The sequence below is a fragment of the Oncorhynchus keta genome, chromosome 31, assembly GCF_023373465.1.
Source record: "Oncorhynchus keta strain PuntledgeMale-10-30-2019 chromosome 31, Oket_V2, whole genome shotgun sequence".
Classification (NCBI taxonomy): Eukaryota; Metazoa; Chordata; class Actinopteri; order Salmoniformes; family Salmonidae; genus Oncorhynchus; species Oncorhynchus keta.
Genome location: NC_068451.1, coordinates 17,123,068 through 17,133,067, shown reverse-complemented (window position 1 = coordinate 17,133,067; position 10,000 = coordinate 17,123,068). Strand labels below are relative to the sequence as shown.

General features: G+C 46.0%; 1 protein-coding gene across 1 annotated transcript in view; it reads left to right on the top strand.

Moving 5' to 3' along the window:
* Positions 1–10,000, top strand: part of si:dkey-122a22.2 (uncharacterized) — a 23,731-nt gene that overhangs the window by 9,552 nt on the left and 4,179 nt on the right. The window lies entirely within an intron of this gene.

Here is a 10,000-nt window from a genome sequence, read left to right as displayed (position 1 = left end):
TCTGCAACCTAGAAATCAACTGAGGAAAGGATTGCTGCATGAAGTAGATTTATATTATTAGTCTCTGATTTTTAGATAGGAAACAGGAAATATGTAATATCAAGATTACTGAAACCATTTTTGTAGTTCTATCCGGAGCCACCGAAGTGTGTGTCTGTGTATTGACATTCATTAGAACGTAATACAAGTGCAACAATGTCCGATACAACTTAACATTCATACAACGTTGCGTGCACACACACACCGTGATGATACCTGAGGAGACGGTATCAGCGAGGCTCCTCTCTGCCTGGGCTCCAGGATTTACACATCAAAGTCCTTCTCATTAACCACAGCTCTCTCCCAAATTACTGCTGTTTTACCAGACAAAATGAATCGGCACCGTCTCCTGAGAATTTCTCCATTTTATTTTAGATTAACTTGAAAGTAGAGCGAGATGGAGACTAGAGTTCCCTAGCCTGGAATCCATACTGATATGCTCTATTTCACCATTGTATCAGTTTGGATCCCAGGCTATATCTTTCCTTTTGGTATTTCTCCTCTGAGGCTAGGAGCCAGAGATAATACATCCTGATGAGAAATAAAGTCAGAACGGCAGGAGTTAGTGGAAGCCCCTCTGTCTAGCCATACAGATTGCATTCATTCAGGGACGTGGTTTTAGTCGGATCCCTACAGGATGAAACGCATACAATCAGTTTGTTTTCTTTGGCCTGAAAATGGGTCTTGTGAAGTTGACCCAATTTTATATGTACAGTATCTTCGCGTTCGCACTTGATGATAGTGTAATATTTAGCAGAATCACATAAATCTGCAGTCAACCCTACACTCTCCCTAAAGTCTACAGTAGACAATGGCCTACATGTAAATGTAACACATTGGCATGAAGGCCAGATTCCTAATATCTACTGTAACAGTCAGTGTTTAGTGTTTTATATAGGAAGGAGATAGGGAACCATAGATACCAGACTTCAGTTTAGAATTGGACCTCATAACTTGTGTGTGAGAGACGGTTGTTTGTGTGTGTGTGTGTATTAGAGTTGGTGTATTACAGAATGCATTTGTCTTCGAGAAAATATTGACTCCTATTTAATATAATCCAAAAACAGGGGGAAGTATTCTATTTTAATGAGCTTGTCCTTATTGTTTGTTTAATGAGCGTTGCTTGATTGTCAAAACGCCATTTTACTCTAGCTTTTCAAATGTGTTTACTCAAACTGAATCCTTTGCATCATGAAATCACTGGGGTATAACTATTTAGAAATAGTCTAATTGCATTCATGATGTTGCTTATTTTCCTTATTTCAGATATTCAGGACAGTTGTTTTCATGTTGGTATGAGCAACATCTGCCCTCTTCATAATATCAAGTAGAAGGAAAGTACAATGCTGGTTAAGGTGAGAGGAAGATGGTTTAGTGTCCTAAGAAGGGGTTTACTTTAAAGGGTTAATGGTTGGTTAACCTGCAGGGACATTTTAAATGAGCAGAACCAGAGGGTCAAAGCAATGTGTCTGATGGTGTGATGGAAGCCTCACCTGATTGGCTGTCTCTCAGCAGGCACACATGATCTACTGTACCAGCTAGGTTGGTGGGCTTGGCCTGGACATGGCCCAGCTAGGGTGGTGGGCATGGCCCAGCTGGGGTGGTGGGCATGGCCCAGCTGGGGTGGTGGGCATGGCCCAGCTGGGGTGGTGGGCATGGCCCAGCTGGGGTGGTGGGCATGGCCCAGCTGGGGTGGTGGGCATGGCCCAGCTGGGGTGGTGGGCATGGCCCAGCTGGGGTGGTGGGCATGGCCCAGCTGGGGTGGTGGTCTGGTGGTGGATCAGTCTCACCTGTATGGAAACCTGATGAGTCCAGATGGAGACTCCATATCACATCCAGCCAGGCCCCATTCATCATTGATCCCTCATTAGTACCCTGGGCACACTGAGGATGCAGACTGTCTCGGGCGGCCCTGGGCACACTGAGGATGCAGGCTGTCTCGGGCGGCCCTGGGCACACTGAGGATGCAGACTGTCTCGGGCGGCCCTGGGCACACTGAGGATGCAGACTGTCTCGGGCGGCCCTGGGCACACTGTGTGTTCCTGTTTCGCTGACACTCAGACCCCCCTAGCCAGACCGCTAGCAGAGGAAGGTAGGCAGAGTTTTGTTTGACTGTCACTTTGTCAGATAATGGACTGGTGTGATCGGCTTAGATGAGTCCTCTCGTTTACTTTGATTTATAAACCAAATGCTTTTATTTTCGCTTTGTTTGTTGAAAGTGTGTCCATCTGCGCTTTCCGTTGCAGTTTTACAGGTTGGGTAGAAGGCTGGTTCTGAAACCCATGACTAAAAAGGGACCGTCTCTAGGGTTGAAGTTGTGAGCTGACGTTTCCAAAAATAGTCAAAGGACGTGCATGAGGTAGAATGTGACGTTATTGATGACACCTCCAATACCAGAGCTGATGTAAAGATCTTTCCATACTCTGTGACCTAGTGGAGTCGACAGTAACACCAGGAAATATGATGGACTCTGTTAGGATATCGATTGATGATAATTGAAAAACCCTGACTGTGTGTGTGAATCTTTCAAGTGTGTGCGTGAGAGAGAGGGAGGGAGTGTTACTCTGCGACAGAGAATTACCATGACTCCTATGTTTCTTCCTGCCTCTCAGCCTCTGCTAACTGTTAGAACAACACAGCTCCCCAGAGACAAGCAGGAGAGTCAGGAACCCCAATTAATTGTAATTGGCACCGCTGTAAGCATAACTATTGTTGCTCCGTTCCACTAATGAAGCACGGCTGTCTCGGGCACCCGTGTATTTCCTCCACTAGAATCTATAGTATTGATTCGGGGAGGAAGGAACTGCTGCGGGTCTGGCTGTTCTGGGTAGTACAACACTGCCACACTTTGGCCAAGTGGGGAATTGCTCTGTTGGTTCAATAAAAAGGCCATCTGTCTGCAGTCATTCATTCATGTCTCTAGTTTCAGTAGTTGTTCATCTCAGGAAGAATGGCACTTTGATTTCATTGTTCGCAGCTTGAATGTGACTGGATCCCTGTATTAGAAGTATTTCCAAGTAACACTACAAGGTAGCAATGAGACTAGTTCTACCTTCTGTTTGGTGTCACTGGGTGTCACAGGAATCTCCCAATAAATCACTTGTAGTTTTATATTACACTTTCTTTTTGACACTCGTGTAATAGTCCTCCTTACATTTTCTCTCGTGTAATAGTCCTCCTTATGTTTTCTCTCGTGTAATAGTCCTCCTTATGTTTTCTCTCGTGTAATAGTCCTCCTTACGTTTTCTCTCGTGTAATAGTCCTCCTGATGTTTTCTCTCGTTAATAGTCCTCCTTATGTTTTCTCTCGTGTAATAGTCCTCCTTATGTTTTCTCTCGTGTAATAGTCCTCCTGATGTTTTCTCTCGTTAATAGTCCTCGTTCCGTTTGTTTTCTCTCGTGTAATAGTCCTCCTTACGTTTTCTCTCGTGTAATAGTCCTCGTTCCGTTCGTTATCTCTCGTGTAATAGTCCTCCTTACGTTTTCTCTCGTGTAATAGTCCTCCTTACGTTTTCTCTCGTGTAATAGTCCTCCTGATGTTTTCTCTCGTTAATAGTCCTCGTTCCGTGTGTTTTCTCTCGTGTAATAGTCCTCCTGATGTTTTCTCTCGTGTAATAGGCCTCGTTCCGTTTGTTTTCTCTCGTGTAATAGTCCTCGTTCCGTTCGTTTTCTCTCGTGTAATGGTCCTCCTTACGTTTTCTCTCGTGTAATAGTCCTCGTTCCTTTCGTTTTCTCTCGTGTAATAGTCCTCGTTCCGTTCGTTTTCTCTCGTGTAATAGTCCTCGTTCCGTTCGTTTTCTCTCGTGTAATAGTCCTCGCTCCTTTCGTTTTCTCTCGTGTAATAGTCCTCCTTACGTTCGCTTTCTCTCGTGTAATAGTCCTCCTTACGTTCGCTTTCTCTCGTGTAATAGTCCTCGTTCCGTTCGCTTTCTCTCGTGTAATAGTCCTCGTTCCGTTCGTTTTCTCTCGTGTAATAGTCCTCGTTCCGTTCGTTTTCTCTCGTGTAATAGTCCTCGTTCCGTTCGTTTTCTCTCGTGTAATAGTCCTCGTTCCGTTCGTTTTCTCTCGTGTAATAGTCCTCGTTCCGTTCGTTTTCTCTCGTGTAATGGTCCTCGTTCCGTTCGTTTTCTCTCGTGTAATGGTCCTCGTTCTGTTCGTTTTCTCTCGTGTAATAGTCCTCGTTCTGTTCGTTTTCTCTCGTGTAATAGTCCTCGTTCTGTTCGTTTTCTCTCGTGTAATAGTCCTCGTTCCGTTTTCTCTCGTGTAATAGTCCTCCTTACGTTTTCTCTCATACTCGTGTAATAGTCCTCCTTACAGTTTCTCTTGTGTAATAGTCCTCCTTACGTTTTCTCTTGTGTAATAGTCCTCCTTACGTTTTCTCTTATACTCGTGTAATAGCTGCAGGTTGATGTTTATTTTCATGAATCTTGCCCAGGAGGCAGAACTGACCCATTTCCACTAGATGGGCTAGCTGCAAAGTAAAAATTGTGTATCGTAAAATGTATGAAAACAAAATGTAATTTAAGATCAGGGTTAGGCATTAGACTTAACAGTGTGGTTAGGGTTATGTTTAAAATAAGATTGTATGAATTTGTGGCTGTGCCAGCTAGTGACCACTCTGCAGAGCTGCCTCCAAGGGGAAGATTCATGACAATAAAATGCCAACCTGTGTAATTGTCCATGTACTGTGTTCTCTCCTAGTCATGTAATATAACATGTTCTACATTCTAGCCTACTTAATAGTCCCTTTTCTGTGTTCTAATGTAATTGTCCATGTTCTGTGTTCTCTCCTAGTCATGTAATAGAACATGTTCCACGTTCTACTCGTGTAATAGTCTATTTTGTCCGTGAGCTCCCTCTCAGGTAATGGAGGCCCTGCATATGGAATGATATGCTAATGAGGCAGGGCCCCCTTATCTTGTCGTCGGGGGGCCAAATTCCGACAGTGAATTGCGACAGTTGTAACAAAAGTAACAGAGCGTCTATTCAGCCTGCACTAATCCAGATGGGAAAGTCAAACAGCAGAAAGTCCGCCGCACAAACTCATTTCATCACGTTATTCATTTAGATATTGCCTTGGCGCTCCTGAGGAGGAAGGGGAAAGAAGAGCCCTCTGAAATGACCAACATGGCTGAGGCGTTTTGCACATGGTTCCTCCACTCCCTCTCCCCTCTTATCGCCTTAATTCATCCCGCCAATCTGGGCTGTCTTTACCCGCTAAATTTCCCTTTGACACGCATGCCTTCCCTCGCATAATCCTCCCTCCCGGGCAGAATTAAAAATGGAGGGAATAAGGAGGGACAGGTAGCTGGAGAATCTTTGAAATAATGCGACAGATAGACAGACAGCAATGATTTGACCAGATTCAAACAGGGGCTGATAAAGTTTATGGAGAGGAAAAGGTGACAGGTGGAAATGTGTGGAGACAGAGAAGTCGCTAAAGAGCCAGGTTATAAGAGTCCCTTCTAAATTGTGGGGCGAGAATGACTTCAGGGGTGAAATAGTGGCAAAGAAGATGATAATGTCAAAATGTCAGTCTTTTTAAATGTCTCATTTGAAGAAAATAAATGTTCTTTGAGGCTGAAATTGAGAGGTAGCAGCAACTATTTTCCTGTCTGCTTCCACCATTAAACTTTTGTCTATTTGTGAACTCTTAAATGCCCTGCTACAATACAGCCATTAGGGGTCCGGCATTGCCATCAGCCATTTTGGTTGGTTGCTGTGTAGCAGGTAGAACGTCCCATTGATGGCACGTGTACTGTTGCTGAAGTTTAAGCTTGGAAGACTTAACATTTGTTTCTCCAAATACCTGAGGCTCAATCAGGCTACAGCCTCGTCTAGACATCAGGCTACAGCCTCGTCTAGACATCAGGCTACAACCTCGTCTAGACATCAGGCTACAGCCTCGTCTAGACATCAGGCCTTATGGATTTACATCCTTTGACAACTTGATATCGCAACACGTGGGAAATAACAAGACAATGTCGACTTGAGGTGAAAGCTGTGGGGTGAGCACTTCGGGGGGTGCGCACTCTAGGTTGAGGCCTGGCTGTGGGTCTGACTAGCACTGTGGGGTGGGCTGAGGCCTGGCTGGAGGCTGTGGGTCTGACTAGCACTGTGGGTTGGGCTGAGGCCTGGGCCTTGGGGCTGTGGGTCTGACTAGTACTGTGGGCTGAGGCCTGGCTTGGGGCTGTGGGTCTGACTAGCACTGTGGGGTGGGCTGAGGCCTGGGCCTTGGGGCTGTGGGCTGTGGGTCTGACTAGCACTGTGGGGTGGGCTGAGGCCTGGGCCTTGGGTCTGTGGGGCTAGCAGTTGGGTGAGGGCTGTGAGATTCAGAGCTGTGGGGTGGGTTGGCTGAGAGCTAGGGCTGTGGGTGCACTGAGGGTAAGGGCTCAGGGCTGTGGGGGGTCTGAGCAAAGTGGATGGGTGGGCTGAACACTAGGGGTGGGGGGCTGAGCACTGGTTGTTGGGTGGCGGGGGGGCAGCTGTGAGGCGGTCGCCACTTGATTGGGCTCTGCAGGCTGAGACCAGCCAATTCAAAGCACCAGTGAGCCGAGACCGATTGGCCCTCCTGAGTTACAAAATCCCAGCGCTGCTCTCCTCATTTGCCCCCCAAAATATCTCTCATTCTCTCCTGTCAAAATGTCTGTTAGAGAAAGTTTGGGATTTTGGTATCATATTTCTAATGAATATTCGCAATAGGTCTGTTTGTAGACCAATGCAACATTGTCTATATGTCACACCGTTGGAAACCAGATTGTTCAGAATAAACACATCGCTATGATGTTGCAGTTGAAACTAATGTCAAAGACTCTGCAAGCCTCATCTCTCCCCTGCAATCCTTCAGCTTAGAGGGTTTATTGCTGCTGGCCTAAAGAAAAGTGAACCCCGTCCTAAAGAACAGTGAACCCCGTCCTAAAGAACAGTGAACCCTGTCCTAAAGAACAGTGAACCCTGTCCTAAAGAACAGTGAACCCTGTCCTAAAGAACAGTGAACCCTGTCCTAAAGAACAGTGAACCCCGTCCTAAAGAACAGTGAACCCCGTCCTGAAGAACAGTGAACCCCGTCCTGAAGAACAGTGAACCCCGTCCTGAAGAACAGTGAACCCCGTCCTAAAGAACAGTGAACCCCGTCCTGAAGAACAGTGAACCCTGTCCTGAAGAACAGTGAACCCCGTCCTGAAGAACAGTGAACCTCGTCCTAAAGAACAGTGAACCTCGTCCTAAAGAACAGTGAACCCCGTCCTAAAGAACAGTGAACCCCGTCCTAAAGAACAGTGAACCCCGTCCTAAAGAACAGTGAACCCCGTCCTAAAGAACAGTGAACCCCGTCCTAAAGAACAGTGAACCCCGTCCTAAAGAACAGTGAACCCCGTCCTAAAGAACAGTGAACCCCGTCCTAAAGAACAGTGAACCCCGTCCTAAAGAACAGTGAACCCCGTCCTAAAGAACAGTGAACCCCGTCCTAAAGAACAGTGAACCCCGTCCTAAAGAACAGTGAACCCCGTCCTAAAGAACAGTGAACCCCGTCCTAAAGAACAGTGAACCCCGTCCTAAAGAACAGTGAACCCCGTCCTAAAGAACAGTGAACCCCGTCCCAAAGAACAGTGAACCCCGTCCCAAAGAACAGTGAACCCCGTCCCAAAGAACAGTGAACCCCGTCCCAAAGAACAGTGAACCCCGTCCCAAAGAACAGTGAACCCCGTCCCAAAGAACAGTGAACCCCGTCCCAATGAACAGTGAACCCCGTCCCAATGAACAGTGAACCCCGTCCCAAAGAACAGTGAACCCCGTCCTAAAGAACAGTGAACCCCGTCCTAAAGAACAGTGAACCCCGTCCTAAAGAACAGTGAACCCCGTCCTAAAGAACAGTGAACCCCGTCCTAAAGAACAGTGAACCCCGTCCCAAAGAACAGTGAACCCCGTCCCAAAGAACAGTGAACCCCGTCCCAAAGAACAGTGAACCCCGTCCCAAAGAACAGTGAACCCCGTCCCAAAGAACAGTGAACCCCGTCCCAAAGAACAGTGAACCCCGTCCCAAAGAACAGTGAACCCCGTCCCAAAGAACAGTGAACCCCGTCCCAAAGAACAGTGAACCCCGTCCCAAAGAACAGTGAACCCCGTCCCAAAGAACAGTGAAACCCGTCCCAAAGAACAGTGAAACCCGTCCCAATGAACAGTGAAACCCGTCCCAATGAACAGTGAAACCCGTCCCAATGAACAGTGAAACCCGTCCTAAAGAACAGTGAAACCCGTCCTAAAGAACAGTGAAACCCGTCCTAAAGAACAGTGAAACCCGTCCTAAAGAACAGTGAAACCCGTCCTAAAGAACAGTGAAACCCAGCCTAAAGAACAGTGAAACCCAGCCTAGCCTAGGGCTGTTTTCTAATCATATTCCATGCATTGCTCTATAATCGTACTCCATTCTTGTCAGTTTTGAAAAATTGCATTTGGGGATAATTTAATATCAGGATTGGAAACCATTTATATTCTTGTATGTTAAAGGAAGAGGCATGCAATTACACTGAACAAAAATATAAACGCAACAATTTATTTTACCTTTATTTTACTAGGCAAGTCAGTTAAGAACAAATTCTTATTTTCAATGACGGCCTAGGAACAGTGGGTTAACTGCCTGTTCAGGGGCAGAACAACAGATTTGTACCTTGCCAGCTCGGCTCTAACCACTAGGCTACCCTGCCGCCCTGTAACAGTTCATATAAGGAAATCAGTCAATTGAAATAAATAAGTTGAAAATAAATAGGGGGGTCGATCAGAAAACCAGTCATTCTTGTGTGACTGCCATTTGCCTCATGCAGCGCAAAACATATCCTTCGCGTCATTGATCAGACTGTTCATTATGGCCTGTGGAATGTTGTCCCACTCCTTTTCAATGGCTGTGTGAAGTTACTGAATATTAGCGGGAACTGGAATCCAGCGCATCCGACCACGCTGAATGGGTGACATGTCTGGTGAGTATGCAGGCAATTGAATAACAGGGAGTTTTTCAGCTTCCAGAAATTGTGTACAGATCCTTGCGACATTGGGCTGTGCATTATCATGCTGAAACATGAGGTTGATAGCGGCAGATGCATGACACGACAACGGGTCTCAGGATCTTGTCATGGTATCGCTCTGCATTCAAATAGCCATTGATAAAATGCAATTGTATTCGTTTTCCATAGCTTATGCCTGCTCTTACCATAACCCCACCGCCACCATGGGGCATTCTATTCACAACGTTGACGTCAGTAAACTGCTCGCCCACGCGACGCCATACATGCTGTCTGTCATCTGCCTGGTACAGTTGAAACCGGGATTCATCTGTGAAGAGCACACTTCTCCAGCGTGCCAGTGGCCATCGAAGGTGAGCATTTGCCCACTGAAGTTGGTTAAGACGCCAAACTATATTCAGGGCAAGATCCCGGTGAAGACAAGCACGCAGATGAACTTCCCTGAGACGGTTTCTGACAGTTTTCAAAAATTGTACGCTCTCTCAACCTGAGACATCTGTTGCATTGTTGAGTGACAACTGCACATTTTAGTGGCCCTTCATTGTCCCCAGCGCAAGGTGCACCTGCATAATGATAATGCTGCTTAATCAGCCTCTTGATTATCTTAGCAAAGGAGAAATATTCACTAACAGGGATGTAAACAAATTTGTTTAGAAAATTTGAGAGATTAGAATTTTTTTTTTTTTCTTCTCATGAAACGTGGGACCAGCACTTTATATGTTGTGTTTATATTTTTGTTCAGTGTATATTAAGAAATGTTTTGCACAAACGTTTTCAAAAATATTGATTTTGGCCATTGGTGCCCGCAAAAAAACAGAAAAGTAATACGCATGACGTCTCTGAGTCAGGTAGGTGTTGGGCTGGTGTTGCTAAGCTTTTCATTCCTGACAATCCGATGTGTGTTTCTCTCTAGGTACAGTATGTGTGTGTCTTGTGTATTTGTCTCTA